This window comes from Durio zibethinus, chromosome 21, assembly GCF_047325235.1.
Source record: "Durio zibethinus cultivar Kanyao isolate XHJ-2024 chromosome 21, ASM4732523v1, whole genome shotgun sequence".
Classification (NCBI taxonomy): Eukaryota; Viridiplantae; Streptophyta; class Magnoliopsida; order Malvales; family Malvaceae; genus Durio; species Durio zibethinus.
Window position 1 is genome coordinate 8,426,480 of NC_143182.1, and position 17,219 is coordinate 8,443,698.

The 17,219-nt window shown below is 33.6% G+C and overlaps 1 pseudogene across 1 annotated transcript; it reads left to right on the forward strand.

Annotated features, from left to right (window-relative positions):
- Positions 1–354: 354 nt before the first annotated feature.
- Positions 355–11,796, forward strand: LOC111305395 (uncharacterized; annotated as a pseudogene). The gene is made up of 8 exons (XR_016331665.1): positions 355–738; positions 1,079–1,402; positions 1,571–1,789; positions 2,390–2,471; positions 2,616–2,740; positions 8,527–8,730; positions 9,386–10,127; positions 10,724–11,796. The product of XR_016331665.1 is annotated as an uncharacterized LOC111305395 (transcript).
- Positions 11,797–17,219: the final 5,423 nt, after the last annotated feature.

The window sequence follows — 17,219 nt, forward strand, 5'->3', positions numbered from 1 at the left end:
TTATAATGCAATCACAGGATAGACATTCTTAGAAAACTAAGCAAGACATGAGTTTTAACCTATCAAACCTTGACATCTGTCCCACTTGATGAAAGTGCTGTGAACCTAGTCCGTCCAAGGCGCGTTTGCAACATCTCCAACAAGCAGATGCCCCCTAACAACACAAGCAGCTGAGCCCAAGTTGGCTTCAAAATAAAAAATAAAAAACCAAGAAGACGTGGCGGTGGACCGTTGACTGACTATTTATTTATTTATTTTTTTTCCTCCGTATTTTTATTTTGTTATTTTGTTTATTTCTTAAGCATAATTACGCATTTATGCCATATATATGCGAAGCGCTGGGACCTAAAAAAAGGAGAGGTGAGAGGAGATGATAATTAAGAACTAGGTTCGCACATTTCCGATCTTCGTATCATTTTTCCCTCCTCTTTCTTTCCCACCTCTCCTCTTCTCCCTTTTCCATCCAAAAACACAAACCCATTTATTTTAATTAAAAATACCTTAACCCTAACTACATTGCCCTCACTCCAATGCCGTTATAAGCTCTTCTCGTTTTGTGTGTAGGATTTGATTTGGTAAATGCAGGGGGAAACGTGGTGAAGGCTTTGCTGGAAATTTTTTCAATCTAATGGCGAAATATGCAGCTTCACCTTCATGCATCAAGTTACATTTACACCAAAGTTTCGTTAAGCAAAGAGGATTTGTGCTTCGGAATTCGAATCTCAGGACGCCACAAAGGTCGGCCAACTCAATCTGATACATATAATTATTCATTATTTCCCTTGGAAGAACAATCGGGGCTTTACCCTGTAGTTAGCTTTTACACACTTTATTATGTGATTTCATATTTGATTGTAAGAAGTTAATGAAATTTCTTAAGTTTCACTATGTTTCGGAAATCGGAATGCCTCCACCTTTGGTCAAACTTGTAGCTTTAACTGCATCAGCTGCTAATGGGTGTAAAATTGGAATGCATAATTTTTCTATATGCTGTTAGACATTGCAAAGTAACCAATGGAACTTTGCTGTTAGCAAATATGTTTTTAGCCTGACATTGCATTTGTTGCTTTATTTGTAGCAAATTTTCCTTTGGCAGCTGTAAAGTTTTCTGGCTTTCAACATGGAGAAATTGGAAGGTTGATAACCCATTTTTCTCAAATTTCAAGGTTAGCCCCTGCTTCAGGGAAACTTCCTTGAGGTCTACTTGCATTCGGTCTTTACTGGACTCTGATGGTATAATAGCTTCTGATTGGATTCCTGTCGGTGACCAATTACTTTTGATGGGTAGTATATTTCTTACGTATCTGGCTGGAGTAATTCCTGTTCAAAAATCCAGCTCCACATCTCAAAAGAACATAGCTGATGATGATGCCTTTCCTAAAAGCTCAACCTCTTCTGGTAGGTAAGGGTATGCGTATCAAATATTTAAAATTGAACGAATATTTTCCTTATACATGGATCATGGAACACTGATGCTCTTTTTGCCATTTAGTACTTAAGTGCAGTGCTTTGGCATGTGTATTTCTTGTTTCTATCATTTACTGAGGACATATTTACTTTAAAAATGCAGTGCTAGGACAAACAGTGGCCAAGATAATTTGAAGCATGTTTGGGATGTAGTAAGAGGAAAACTTTTGATTCTGTAGAATCTATTGAACGTGGGAGTGATTTCAGAAATGGAGTCCTTGATGAGCAACAGCATGCAAAGCAACCATTAAATCTGCACGCTGTATCTGAAGGTCCAAAGATAAGATTGCTTTGGGGTTCTCTTCAGCAACTTGAGGAAGAGGCAGGCACTGTCTCTAGTGGTTCCTTATGCTCTAGTTACTTTGAGTATTTCCTTATACTGGATTAAATTCATATAAATTCATTATTTTCAACGAAACCGCATTTTTAGTTGGCTGCTGTATACCATCCTTGCTTTGCATCTTTCAAAAATACAAAACTAAAAGGTCTTTTGGGTAGCAGTTAGCAATGGGACAAAAATATTAGGTTTATGAAAAACTTAGGGCACTTTTGTTCTGTGGATTTAACTTTAAGAAAAAGAAATGTATTATCTTACGAATTTTATATCTAACTCCCTGATAATTAACGAGTTACTTAGTTGTTTACTGAATCGACGGACCATGAAGTAGATCTGAGTTCGCATGAGAAGAAGACTTAGTGTTAAGTAAAGGGGTCATCTCTTACGATTATTTTGGGTTTGCAATGAGGATACCCTTCAGCATGCAACTTTAATAAATAAATTTATCCTTTGGATCTTATTAAATGGAAATTTCTCATGCTTTTCCTAGTAAATTTCTTCATTGCATGCTAACCGGGTAGAATATTAAGTTTTTAATTTATTAAGTTTGTATTTTCCTTGAAGGTTTAAAAAATTGTTTTTCAGGTGAAAAACAATGTTGATGCTTCTGATACTGGCAATATGGATGATTGGTTGATAGTCTTTTCCAGAATTATTGAAATATCCTGTAAGTCCATATGCTTTGCTTGGCTGAAGAAGGAACTTGGACTTGAAACTAATAATATGGAACATAAAGAATCTTATAATGACTGTATGATTTTTTTTGTTGTTAGCTTGTATGTATGAAATAACTTTTTTCCCCCTTTGGCAGGAACTTGTTACTCTGATAACTGAGAAAGTAAATGAAGACAACACAGTTTTACAAAATATTAGAAAGTCAGGGAAGGAAAATTTGTATGCAGAATTGTTGTATTTTCTTAGATTTGGTTCTCTAAGGTAAAATAAACTCTGACTGCCTCTGTTTTTTGTTGTGTTTAGCATAGTCTGTTCAAAGATTATTGTTTCTATATGTTTTAATCTTCGTAGATTACCCAAGAGCTTTGTAGAATATGAATTTCTGGCTGATGACAATTGCTTTTAGTTTACAGTGTGAAAACTTCAAGGTTACTCATCTTATCATTTGTTGCATGCGTTATTTTGTTACATGTTTCTTTCTCCTCAGTAACAATTTCTAGTTAATCTTTTATGCATCTATGTATGCTAATGAATAGATGGAGATTGATAACAAGATATATTGTATGTAACCTGTCTTAAATCATGCTTGAAGATGTATAACAAGTCTTTTATTTCTCAGCTGCTGGATTCATAACTCCCTTCTCGTTTAAGCCCACTAACTGCCACTAGGAATCTCTTGCATTATTGGGTTTTCAAAGTGCATGAAACAAGTGGCTTTTAATTTGGTTCAGAGGAAATGTGCCTGGACGTTTCCAAGATGTGGGATTTAAATGGCCTTGATGGCCCTTTCTGCTAGCCAATATGTTAAGAGAAATATTTGGAAGGCAAAAAAAAATTTTTGACAGTTACAAAGTTTTGGATCCCCTAAACTCCAAGACTCTGTGAAGTAAAAGAAAACATTACATCGTAGTGAAAAACTATGCAACTGATAGAACTCATAGGTTTTGTGGGAACTGACTGCTTAGCTTTATCTTTTTCCATCTGAAATTTGTTTTCCCTTAACTTATCTTCTTTCAAAAGATTGTTTACTGTTGAAAAACTAAAAAATAAAATTGTGTGGAAAACTAAGAGTAAAATTGAATGTATATTGAAAAGTTGCTCATAAAGAATTATACAAGTACCTTAGGTTTATAGACAACTAACTAGTGGGTAAACTAGGAAACTAAATCTTCCTAAAATTGATCCTATAATTGAGGGATTGTCTAACTTAATTTTTTGTTCTTAATTCCAGGGATACAAATACTTAATTCTAGAGACACAAATATAAATACACAAATTACAAAATTACAATCAGCTATAAATAAGTGTTTTCTCACACTCCCCCTCAAGCTAGTGAATAGGTGTTTTTCATTCTCAGCTTGAAAATAATTTCTTGAAATGTTGCACTGCTGAGACCTTTAGTCAACGCATTTGCAGGTTGACTCTTGGTTGATACATACTATGTACAAATCAACCCACTGTGTGCAATGCTTATTGCAAACTTGTTATCACAGTATAGTTTTATTGGTCCATCCCACTTGATCTTCAAGTCTTCTAGGATAATCTTTAACCATATTAGTTCACAAATTCCTTGAACCATTGCTTTAAACTCTGCTTTAGCACTTGATCTTGCCACCACATTTTGTTTTTTTACTCCTCCAAGTCACAAGATTACCACATAGGAAAGTGCAGTAGCCTGAGGTGAATCTTCTATCAGTTATTGAACTTGCATAATCAACATCTATATATGCCTCTAGAACTAGTCTTGAATTTCTTTTGAATAAGATGCCTCTCTCAGGATTGGCCTTCGAATAGTGCAATTTACAGTAGAAAGCCTGTACGTGCACTTTTTTAAGACTATGCATAAATTGACTTATCACACTCATAGCATATGCTATATCAGGTCTAGTATGTGAGAGATAAATGAGTTTTTCAACTAATCTTTGGTACATCTCTCTATCTACAGCAACATCTTCATTTGCTTTTCCAAGTTTACAATTAGGATCTATAGGGGTATTTGCAGGTTTATATGTGAGTTAGCCAGCTTTCTTCAAAAGATCCATCACATATTTCTATTATGAGATGAAAATACCATGCCGTGATTGAGCTACTTCAATTCTTAGGAGGTACTTCAATTTCCCTAGCTCTTTTATCTCAAATTCTCTAGCCAAACACTGTTTTAGAGATTCTCTCTCTTTTTCATCATCTCCGGTTATAACTATGTCATCAACATACACTAATAGAACTGTGACTCTCTCTGAATCAGAGTGTTTGATAAACAATGTGTGATCTCCTTGACTCTACTTATATCCCATTGCTAGCATCACTTTGGCAAATCTCCCGAACCAAGCCCTAGGAGACTGTTTAAGGCCATATAAAGCCTTTTTTAGTTTGCATACTTTGTTTGCTTCTAGATGACCTTTAAATCCCGGTGGAACCTTCATATATATTTCTTTTTCCAAATCACCATGTAGAAAAACATTCTTTACATCATATTGTTGAAGCTGCCAATTGTAATTTGCGGCCAATGATAACAAAATCCTAACTATATTCATCTTGGCAATTGGAGCAAAAGTTTCTTGATAATCCACTCCATAAGTTTAACTTGACTTTAGGCTTTTCAACAGTACAATCTGCCTTGTATTTTACAGTGAAAACCCATTTACATCCAACTGAATTTTTTCCTTTAGGCAATCCTTCCAGTTCTCATGTCTTATTTTTCTTTAAGGCCTCCATTTCTATTTTCATGGCTTGCCTCCATGTCTCACTGGATAATGTCTCGGATAATGTAGTTGGAACAGAAATAGTGTTTAGGCTCAAAAGAAAATTTTTGTGGGATGGTGAGAATTTTTCAAATGACACAAAATTAGAGATTGGGTATTGTGGATGCTTAGTACATTCTCTGGTTCTTTTCCTAATGGCAATAGACAGCTCATAATCACTAGTTATAGTTTTAGGAGATTCATCCTCATTTTGAGAAACACAGTCAAAAACTATAGTTACCTCATTTTCAAAATTAGGATCAGGTTCTTGGACTTGCCTTGGTTTAGGATCTAGAACTTTTCTTCTTGAGTACACCTATAATTCCTTCATAGAATCAATAACAATATTATTCTTTGTCACATCTTCTGTGTTTGGAATGGGTTCAGACTCAAATTCAGTATTTGACTTGGACTCAGAAGAAATAGGTTTCGACTTAGAAGAATTAATGAGTGAAAATGTTGAAGAGGAGGACAAATCAAGCAAAAATAAGTCTTTATCCTTATCTTCCATGAACGAAGTCTCCCCCTGAAGATAAGATTGAGTAAAAAATGGTTTACTTTCTTCTGAAGTGACATCTGCAGATACATAGAATTTTTTGGTAGGATGATTATAGCATTTATACCCTTTCTAAGTTGATGAATATCCCACAAAAAAAGCACTTAATTGCCTTAGGATCCAAGTTCTCCCTATTGTAACTGTGAACATGAACAAATGATGTACAACCGAATATCCTAGGTATGAGCTTGTTTGTGGTATTAAATTTGGCATAGAATTGTGAGAGTAGTTCCATAGGAGTTCTAAATTCCAAAACCCTTGAAGGTAACCTATTTATAATATGTGTGGTAGTGAGAACATCTTCCCTTTAGTAGGATTTGAGTACGTTTGCTTGAAAAAGTAAAGCTTGGGTTGTGGCTAGTAAATGACTGTTTTTCTTCTTTATCACTCCATTCTGTTGTGGAGTATTAACACAAAATGACTCATGGATAATCCCCTCTTTTTAGAAATAGGTAGATAAACTCTAGTTGAAATAGTCTCTTGCATTATCAGACCTAAATATCTTGATTTTCACTTCAAACTGATTTTGGATCATGTTTTGGAAGCTTAAAAATATACCATTCACATCTGATTTGGATTTAAGTAAAAATATCCAAGAGACCCTGGTATAATCATCTATGAAAGAAACAAACCACCTTGCACAAAAAATATTGGGAATTGTAGAGAGACCCCATATGTCACTATGAATCAAGTAAAAAAGAGTAGAACTTCTTTTATTGCTAACTGGAAAAGACACACGTCTATGCTTTGCAAGTTCACAAAAATCACAATGAAGATTTTCGGCATTTAATCCTTTGAACAAAGAAGGAAACATGTCTTTCAAAGTTCCAAAGGGATGTTCAAGACGAAAATGATAAAGCCAGATTTTGTCTTTATTGGGAGATTTTTCAAAAAGAAATGACAAAGGTAAACTATTCTTGATCTTACTTATGTTGTTTGATGTCTTAAGATAATATAGTCCATTCTTCTCCTTAGTAAGTCCAATCCTCTTCCCTGAACTCTGGTTTTGAAATTCACAATAAGAAGGATAAAAAGTCACTTTGTAGTTCATATCTCTAGTAAGTTTTTGTATAGATATCAAATTAGTAGACAATCCAAGAACATGAGGAACATTTTTAAGAACAAACGAGGGATTAATTTGAATATCTCCTAATCTTACCACTGCAGTTAGTGAACCATCTGCAAAACTAATTTTCTTATTACTAGGACATATGGTATATGTACTAAACTTCTGTGAGGAATGTGTTATATGGTCTATGGCTCATGAGTCAATGACCCAAGAACTTATAATAGGCATAACTGAGACATTTAATCCATGAGAACCAAAAGCTTTACTTGAACTAGAGACCTCACCCAATGAACGTACCCCAGTGGGCCTTTTGAAAGTTTTAAATAAGTTTCTTAGTTTCTCAATCTCTTCTCTATCCAACTCTCTTTGTTCCCTAGACTTCTGTAGTACTTTGATGGTTTCAGTTGTCACTTCTTCAAGTTAGGTAGTAGTGGCAAATTCTACTGTCTTTGGCATAGTTATCTTTCTCAGAATTAAAAAGAGTCTTGATAGTAAAGGTTTAACCAGAGACGATTCTAGGCAATGAGGCCAAAGAAGGAAAAAATAAGACTGAAAGATTTAACAAGATTTGACTATGAAGGCCTGAAATAGAATTCAGTAATGAAGGCTGAAACAATTTTCTTCCCAAGAAGAGTCTAAAGCTTTGATATCGTGTTAAGCATCCAACTTAAAACCAATTGGTAGTAATAGAGGGGCTCAATCTGAATATAAGAAAATAGGATATTTGAAATTTACTAGATGTCGGATAACCCACTTTAACAGGCCCCCATCACATGTAGGGGAAGATGGAAGAAGCCTTCCATGTGACAATTAGGAAAGGGCAATGGAAGAAAATCTTAGCCCAATACCATGTGGAAAAACTAAAAAATAAAACTGTATGGAAAACTAAGAGTAAAACTGAATTTATATTGAAAAATTGCTCACAAAGAATTATACAAGCACCTTAGGTTTATATACAACTCACTATTGGGTAAACTAGGAAACTAAATCTTCCTAAAATTGATCCTATGATTGAGGGATTATCTATCCTAATTTTTTGTCCTTAATTCTAGGGATACAAATACTTAATTCTAGAGATACAAATATAAATATACAGATTACAAGATTATAACCAGCTGTAAATAAGTGTTTTCGCATAGTTACTCTTGTTTCATGCATGTGCCTTTTCAGAAATATAAATCTTAATAGATATGCTTCTAACAAGAACAACATATTCCATTGACCAATCCACTGGTTAGAGTAATGCTAGATTGATTACCAGATATGGATAATGACTCTAATCATGTGTAGTTGGATAGGATACTTTGAACTAGGCTGTTAATTAAATCTTACTTTGGTTTCCATACTATTAGTTGTTTACAGATAAACAGAATGGGGGTAATTTGCACTGATAGTAGTTCAAAATAGCATTATTGAAGAACCTATGATAGTGTGTCAGGTATCATCATCACTTGGTAGAATAATCGTGCCAACAACAAAAGATTTCAATCTCAGATGGTTGCTGTGTTTATAAACATTTACTGCTACATGTTATATGTTGTCCAAGGATATCTTGCTTTTGGGTACAATCCATGTAGGCTTTGACATCTGCCTTTCACTTTTGATTTTCATCAGATTCTATTGTCAAAATATGTTTATCTTTGTTGACAAACTTATTTGTCCCATTTATCTATTTTTGCAGGAAAGGTTGTTGTTATGACCAAAGCTTGTCTACTTTATAAGGGGATTCCATATTGGAAGATCTGGTGATAACTTTAGCAAATGGGATAGCAAGCACTTATTTGGAGCTTATTTCTGTTGACGGCGATTTGTCAGATGAAGTGAATAGTTTGGGGTTAGCTATCTGTAATTTGTCTACTCGTGCACTCCAAAGTTTGCGTAATGAGTTATGGCTTTGTTTCTTGTTTAGTTGTAGCACCTGTTTCTCTTTAATTTCTTATTATATAGCTCTTGTTCGTGAGCATATTTTCTGAGTACTGTTATTCTAGAAGTAATTAAAGAATGATGTTCTCTAGTTTTGAGGTTTGGTGGATGGACTGATTGAGCATACTGGGTTTGTTTAACTTAGTGCAGGCACTAAGCAGTTCAATAGCTATTCTTATGCAGAAATCATGAAGGCTTTTTTATCTTTTTTCTTGCCCTTACTTCCTTTGCATTTCAAGCTCCTTACATATGCATAAATGTTTATCTGTTTCATTTATGTTTATGAATATGTATATCCAGATGCATTGTATAAATCTCACATGGAGACATATCTCTTAATTGGATTTGGAGCACTTCAATAGTGTTTATTTTCAGCACTCATTTCGGATGAGTAGGGAATCATTTCTCGTATTTGAACTACTAAGAATTTCTTAAAACTTTTATGTGATAGAAGTGCCGGTATTAAATCTGTATGGTTATTGAGTGAGATAATATGATATATTCAATATGAGAAGATTTAAAATTGTTCATATTAAGGCACTATAGATCTTTGCACTAGATGTCAGGACTTCTGGTTATAATTTCATCAAGATTTTAAAACATGTGTTTGTTAACAGGTGGCTTTAAACCAGTGGTTGTATCAAAATCCGGAGGCAATTGTATCAATGTATGAGGATTGCTTTGACCTCTACACACTTAAGAACCAACCCTTTGAGGAAAAAAGCAGTGATTATGCTGAAACTTATGGTTGGTGGAAGAAGCTCACACGAAGAAAATTTGAAAGTGTGTCACCTTCATTAAATTATGTTGTGCTAAGCCATTTCTCTATGACTGTAAAACGCACCAAGGAGTTGAGAGCCTTGACAGGGTGGTATGTTTTCTATACAGTTTCCCTCGCGAATAATTTTCTTTAATTCTATCCATTATTAATCACAGTCCTCCAGTGTATGTAGATTAGCTTAGAGTAACATTGAAATTTGTTAGCTACGAAGAAACAATATGGCACTTACCTTGTTTTTGTCACCTGTTAACCTTGGTGGCTGGGATATGCCCTTCTTCTATTATTGTCTTGGGGAGTATCTAGATTACCTCTTCTGCACTGGATATGTGCATGAAGGTGTTGTATTATCTCACATAGTGTGGACAATTATGAAAACTGTGCAACTAAATTGATTTAGTGGATAAAAAGATATTGTCAGAACTGGTGATTCCATAGGGATATTTGTCTGTACAATAGTTGGCATTTTTGGGGAATGCAGATTGAGAAAGTTTCATGAAGTTGAATTTTGACAAGGATAACTGCAGAAAGATGGCATAAAATATGAGAGTGCAGGTGGTGGCAAAGGCTACTGCCTTGAAGTAAGTATACTCTCATTGATACATGAATGCAAAAATACATACTGCTAACCCATGTGACAGCATACTTGTGCGGGCTTCTATGTATCGATTTAATTTTAATGCTTCAGCCCAATGATTATGTCTGAACTGCCCAGGTAGCAGAGTTAGGCTGTGTACTTATAATGGAACAGTAACTTCCTCAATTTGGTTTGTTCTATGTCGAATAATTGAAGTTCAAAAACCTTGTGCCCACTATGTAACCTGGCAAATCAGTGATGAGCCACACCTATCGTCTACTTCGCCTTTAGCAGATATTAATAACAGCAATCTATTCTAAAGTTAAGGTGTGGATTTTTGGGACAGAAGAGGCACATATTAAATTACTAAAACATTTTTCCAATCTTTTTACATGAATATGTGAAGGTAATAGTATGTAGTAGTGTATCATATACACATAAGGATTAAGAAAACAAATGTTTTAATTTAGATTTAACTGAATACCATGACTTTGTACTTCAATGTTATGATCTTGCTGCATGTTTCAGATGCTATCTGATTTTTAATGGTTATTAACTTGGATATAGTTTTAAATCTAATATTTGCTTCGGTCATTACAGGAGGTACTATTTCAGCCTGTTTCTTGAGTTCTCTGACATTAGCATGCCTATGGTTAGAGCTATCATTGACAAAGTCAGCAATGCCATCTCATTCTTTCTTGTTTGCTTGATTGGGAGGTCATTAGGACTCATCTATACTGGAATTAGGCAGTCCCTCAGATGGAGTGAGATGTAGATGGTACCTTTCTTTTTTGTTTATCACAAATTTCTATTATATTCATTTTTGCTTGAAATAGCAGTCCATAGGAATGTGATCTGTGCATTATTACACTAAAAAGCTTAATTTTTTAGCCTTGATCCAACCTGATCCTTCTCTAAGTCTTTTGGTCAACAAATTGTGAGGGGTTGATTCAGTTCTACGTTAAGAATGCTGTTTACTGTTGATATGTGATTTTTACCATATGGTTGCAATTTCATTTATGCCCATATAATGTGGAATTTGTACTTCTATGAGCTGTTTCCTCTCCTTTTCTTGCCTTATTGCAGCTTGCGGATAGAAACCACCTCAGGCTTTAGAAACAATGTGGTCATCAAATTGCTTTTGGCATGTGCAAAGTATGTGGAGTGATTGGTGTTTGAGTTTGAGAGAGAAGATTTGAGTCCTTCTCACTGCTACATGGAGGGATAGTCTTAGCACACGTATCTTGGACAGTGTCACTGAAATAGAAATTTCCGAATGGATGGCATGCCTGAGTAAGGTGAGGGGAATTTTTAAGATTTGGCTGAGACTTGGTAAATGAGGCTGTTTAGCCAGTTGTGCCCACCCATAGGCTCTACTATAGAGGCCTAGTTAGCTAGTCAAAGTGCCTCAACTGCTTTGCTGTAAATTTTAATCTTTGATATAATCATAAAGATGCCTTAAGTCTCAAGTGTCCAGTTCCTCCCACTAATGGTTGAATAATCTCCTCATTTCCCGTTTAAACTGTCCAGTTCCTCCCACTAATGGTTGAATAATCTCCTCATTTCCCGTTTAAACGTTAGGATATGTTAACCAGTTGTTGATTGATTGTACTTGTACTAAAGATTCAAGGTTAAAAGCTATAATTAACTAATTATATTCATATCTGTAATCACATCATTGTTTCTTGATTGATGGCCGGTGGTTTTGCATGTGTGTTAATTTTCTTAATGTTCATGAAGAAAGTGGTGGGAACACAGATATGGGAAAGTGACAGACACAGAGACCATAATCTTCTGAAAATATTGGCAAAATCAAAAGTACATTTCAGAAGATAATCTCTGTGCCCTACCATCTTTACATGATAATCTCTTTTGCCGAGAAACTTCTTATTATACATCAATCAATTCATGGTGTCAAGCTTTCTATAAAGCAAACCTTTCCCACTCTGAAACCGTGAATTGAGCGTCCCCTATTAAGGAGATCCGTTACTGAGAAAGACTGGGGTTAGTAAGGTTAGGAGTAGGGTTCTACTAGCTCAAGACACTTTTTCCCGTGAATTTTTTTTTTTTTTGCTAGAGTTATTTGCATTGAGAGGCTTGAAAGAACAAGACTTTTATGTAGTGTGGAGAAATCCTATTGATTTGTGCAACATTTTCTTATCAAGGACTCGAGTTTTTTTCTTTTTTTGGCCAGTAAAAGGAATTGAGGTTGACAAAATGGTAAGGAAAAAGAAAATCAGAAAATGAAGGTGAGGAAAGGGTTTTGCGTGAAAGGGTTGATGAAGCATCACTATCCAAACTGAAAAAAAATGGAAGATTCAAAATACAAGGCTGGGTGTTTTTCTCACAAAAAATTGTGGTGAAAACTTTTTATGTGCAATCATTGTAGAATCATGAAATACGAAAGATATTTTTGTGTTTTTTCATGTGGACCTCACTGGTCTTGACCACTTTCTGACTTTTATTTTATTTTTGGCTTGGCGAAAGGAACTTATCAAGAAATTAGTCAGGTAAGGCAGCTGGAGCTGTTGTGGTTTGATTTTGATAATGCTAGTATTTTCATGGAAGAAAAAAAAAAAAGGAGTAAAGGACGACTAGCCTTCATCTCTCAATCTATCATTGCCCTCTCTCTTCAGTTATGATCATAATTGGTGGTAATTTGGAGTACTTGTGAGTTGTTCTCATATTGACTCAAATGCCAATTCTGGGTTTATGTTTAGACATCTTTAACTTCCATTAAATATGATAAAAGGAGTAAGTTGTTTCATCTGAGAAGGATTAGGCCATGTGATTTATCAACGAAACAGTTTTCTGCAGTATTAAAAATAAGGATTTCTCAGTGTTTCATATCAGATTCAAACTAAGTCGTATAATTATCTTTTCCATATCTAAATCATTATCCCACATTAATATGTAATTCAATTATGCTTTCAAATTAAAATTCCAGAACAGAAAACAAAAACTCCATAAAACATTTTAGCATCGCTTTTATTTTACAGCAAAAATCATTAGAAAGAAACAAATGCTTTTTTAAAAGATAAAAAGTAGTAGTCATTGTTATCGAACGGGCAAAGGGTACCTTATTTTCTTCAAAATTTCTCAATTTTCTTTTGTAGAACCAAATTGTTTGAATTATTGAGAATGATTTTTCCACTAAAGTACTATGGTTTCTTGTTCCTTTGTTTCAGAAATAATGTTTCTGTCTTGTTACTTGCCATCTTGTGGAATTGCATAAGCAATACTTCTCAAGCTAGCTTATCTTTCCTTGACTAGATCAACGGTCTTTCCATATATATTCATGCTTTTGGTTAATAAGGTTTTTGATTGATAAAATCATAAATTTATGCTGAAACCTTGCTTTATTTGCCTTTTTGGAATTGCTGGGAAATTTAAAGCATATTTTAATTTACTAATACTTTATGTATGTGTGTACGCACGGATATTAAGTTTAACTATCTGGTATTGTGTCTGTGCATGCACCCACACACACATACTTTTGAGTAATAGTTTTCAACGTTTCACAACACAATCAATTTTAAAAAATATAGAAATTAAAAATTCTAATAGACAAGTAATCTGTTGAGGCATAGTTTCATGTTTAAACAAATGGGCTCGTAGTTAGAACGTAAGGGATTGCTGTCCATCTGAGATTGCTTGCAAGACATGAATGGAATTTATTTTTTAAAGGCACGCTAGCTACTACAGATCGATTTAATTGCTATCAATCAGACAAGTCAAGCATCATTGCCAGCAATCAGACATCATAGATATAAATAAAGCATTTGCGGCGTCGTACGAATGGTTTATCTTCTAACTTATAATCTTTAACTTTATTATTCATTTCTTCTTAACTTTACATGCCTTTAGACTACCAAGTTCTTTGTGCACCAGATAAAAAGTGTTGTCTATTGCTTTCTTTGTCTGCATTTTCTCATTGCATTGTCTTGCGTATGATTATCTTATAATCCGACTTTTATATATTTCAAATCTTCTTTACTTTTTTTTATACAAAAGAGACTATAACTTTGGATAAATAAAAAGATTATAAGTATCAAGTAATATAATCTAAATTTTAAATATGTTAAATATTTTTTAAAAAATAATTATATGAAACAATTAAATTAAATTAAGTTTAAATTTTTTTTACTTTACATGCCTTTAAATTAGATTTCTTTATGCAAACGTATCGTCGAATTCTAGCTAGCTAAGCTCACTTATCTGCATTTGTACTTGTTCAGTATTTGATACGAATCACAAGACATGCAGTTTCAAGTTTTATTCAATTAGTTTCAATAAAGTGCATGATAGACAATATTGTTTTCAAACTTGCTGCAATTCATTTTGCAGAAGGCTGCATACATACTTCAGAAGAAAAGGCTGCCAAAGATGAGGTTGATGAGGGAAGTAGATTTAAATTTCAGAACCCATTTCTGAGTTAGGGTATGGTCATTACTATTACTAGCTGCACTTGTGCACTCAACCACCCAAAATTGGAGGTATTTGTATGTAGTATTCTAACCTTTTCACATAGCTTTACATTATTGAATTTACATGAGAAATCAATGGGAACAAAACTTATCCAAAGTGAAAGTCCCCATGTCATAGTGCTTTTCCTTTCTGCTGCAGTTTTGACAAGCCAATATATATATGAGCCAGGAGATCATTTGACCCAGCCAGAAATAAAGGAAGAAAAGAACAAAAACACCTTTGGTAGGTTAGAAAAATGATTATTTGAACGCGATCCTAAAGTTTGAAGGCATTATTATATAGCAACATTGGGAACTTAATTGATTAATTAAATGGTTTAGGTAATGGCATATCAGCTAAAGTCTTAAAGAAGAGGAATCGAACCATGGCTTGCTACCATGTAGTACCCTATGTTTGTTCTATGAAGAACTGTTGGGGTGGCCGAAAGTAAAGTATTAAGCATAGGCATCTGCCCTAAAAGATGCATTGACCAAACTATATTGTTTGATAATTGCTAAAGGCCCCAGATTCTAAATCATCTGCTAAATAAAATTTCTTAAAAATTATAAATTTTATTAAGCCATGATTCCAATCTTTTTACTGGCTTTATAAGTACTTTGCCTAGTTCCTGAATAGTTTATGCTTTGCTTTTCTAATTACCTAGAGAGATAGAAAAATATTCAATTATAGACTTAATTATATAAGTAGTTTTGGTCTGATATTTCTTCTTAATTTGACAACATTGTCAATAGAGTTGTCAGTTTGTCAAATATGTTACATGTTTTATATATATATATATATATATATATATATATATATATATATATATATATATATAGGCATATAAAGGTATAAGTGGCTTTTTGCACCTGATCTACAAGCAAAAACCAAAATGATCTTAGCTTCAAAATATTAGCAGCCAAATGAAATGCAAATGATCTTTGAATATGATAAACTTTGTTCAGTTCCACCAGCTCAAGTTCATGAAAGGCTGAGCTGAGAACCTGCAGTTGGTCCCTAACCCCAGCTGGCCTAAAATGAGAAGAGAAAACAAAACCCTGATAAAATCATGCTTGGTAGGGTTACTTATATGGTCTGACTGACCTTGATGTCACCCATTACAATTTTGGTGCTGGGTGACCCTACAACTGGTCTTGGTGTTGGGTCCAGGTAAAGGTAAATCAAAGCAAGTTTTATTATGAATTCAGATTTCAGAAACATGATTTTGCTGTTGCTATAAGGCTTACATTAATTTGAAAAGCAAAAGCATGCCACCTGAAAAAAAGGAGAAAGTTAAAAAAAATGTGATGAGACAATAAATAAACTAGAAAGGATGAATGGAGTGGAGAAGTCAATTCACCAACTAGAATTGCGCATGCATCAAAGTCATGAAGGTGATGAAAAAATTGAGCCAAAAAAACAATTAAATTACAAGTTAATTAATCAAACTATATATCATCTGTATATGGGTTGGATTATCCACTCAATTTGTGAGTCTAATCAGATTAAGATCGAATATTAATAAGATGTTTTTAAGTTTGAGTTTAATTTGATATATTATTTAATATAAATTTAAAAATTTTTCATTTAAATTTTATTTGAATATGTATTAAAAATATTAAAAATTTAATAATTTAAAAAATGTTAAAACGCATTGAATCATGTCAAATTTTGGATAAGGGTTTACATAAGACAATCAGATTTAACTTGTCTTCACCCATGCATGAACTATGAGAGTTAATTTGTAGAATAATTTAGATGACAATTAATAAAAATCAACAAAAAATTAAAATTAATGAGCCAAAGTAATCCACTTTTGCTGTCAAATTAATGGATCTGAACATCATAATTGGAGGTTCCTAGGATAATGACCGTACAATATGTGGGAAAAGAATATAAGAACACACATATGAAATTGAATTGAAACGCATCATTAAATGCTTTCAAACGTGATTCCTTATACCAGATGCTAATTAGATTGGAAAAATTCCCTTTCCAACTTAAACTGGGAATTTGATTTGATTTTATTTTTTATTCACTGGTTTGAAGGAAAAAGGAGGAAAAAAAAGCATAGAATCGATAGGTGTGTGTTGAAGTAAGAAAAGACTTGCTGACTCTCTATTTTTGCTACCATCATGTGATTTCTTGAGTCACATCCATATCTACTACCGTAAATACCACCCTTCATGCCTAACAGTTGTGCCATATTAATCAATCTCTCCTCCCCACTGCACATTTAAACTATTAAAATGGTTAAAATTGCCATGATATCTATAATTGATCTCTATGCAGTTTTTAAAGATTTTGACATGTACTCACTTTTTTCCCTAACAAGTCATTAATATCTTCAATTTATATAAATGCACACACATATGTGTGTGTGTATATATATGTATATTGTATTAGTATTTTTAGGATTCCGTTTATATTAAAAATTAAACATATAGTTTATTTATATCCATATTTTCATAATTATTTGACACCAATTGGAGTTTCCTTTTAAAGACACTTTTTTTACAATAAGAATGAATTCATTATCCATATGATGTTTAATTTTAGGTTATCTTTGACATTATTGCTTCTTAGTTGATAATTTGTGATTATTTCACAAATGTATATATTTTATTTA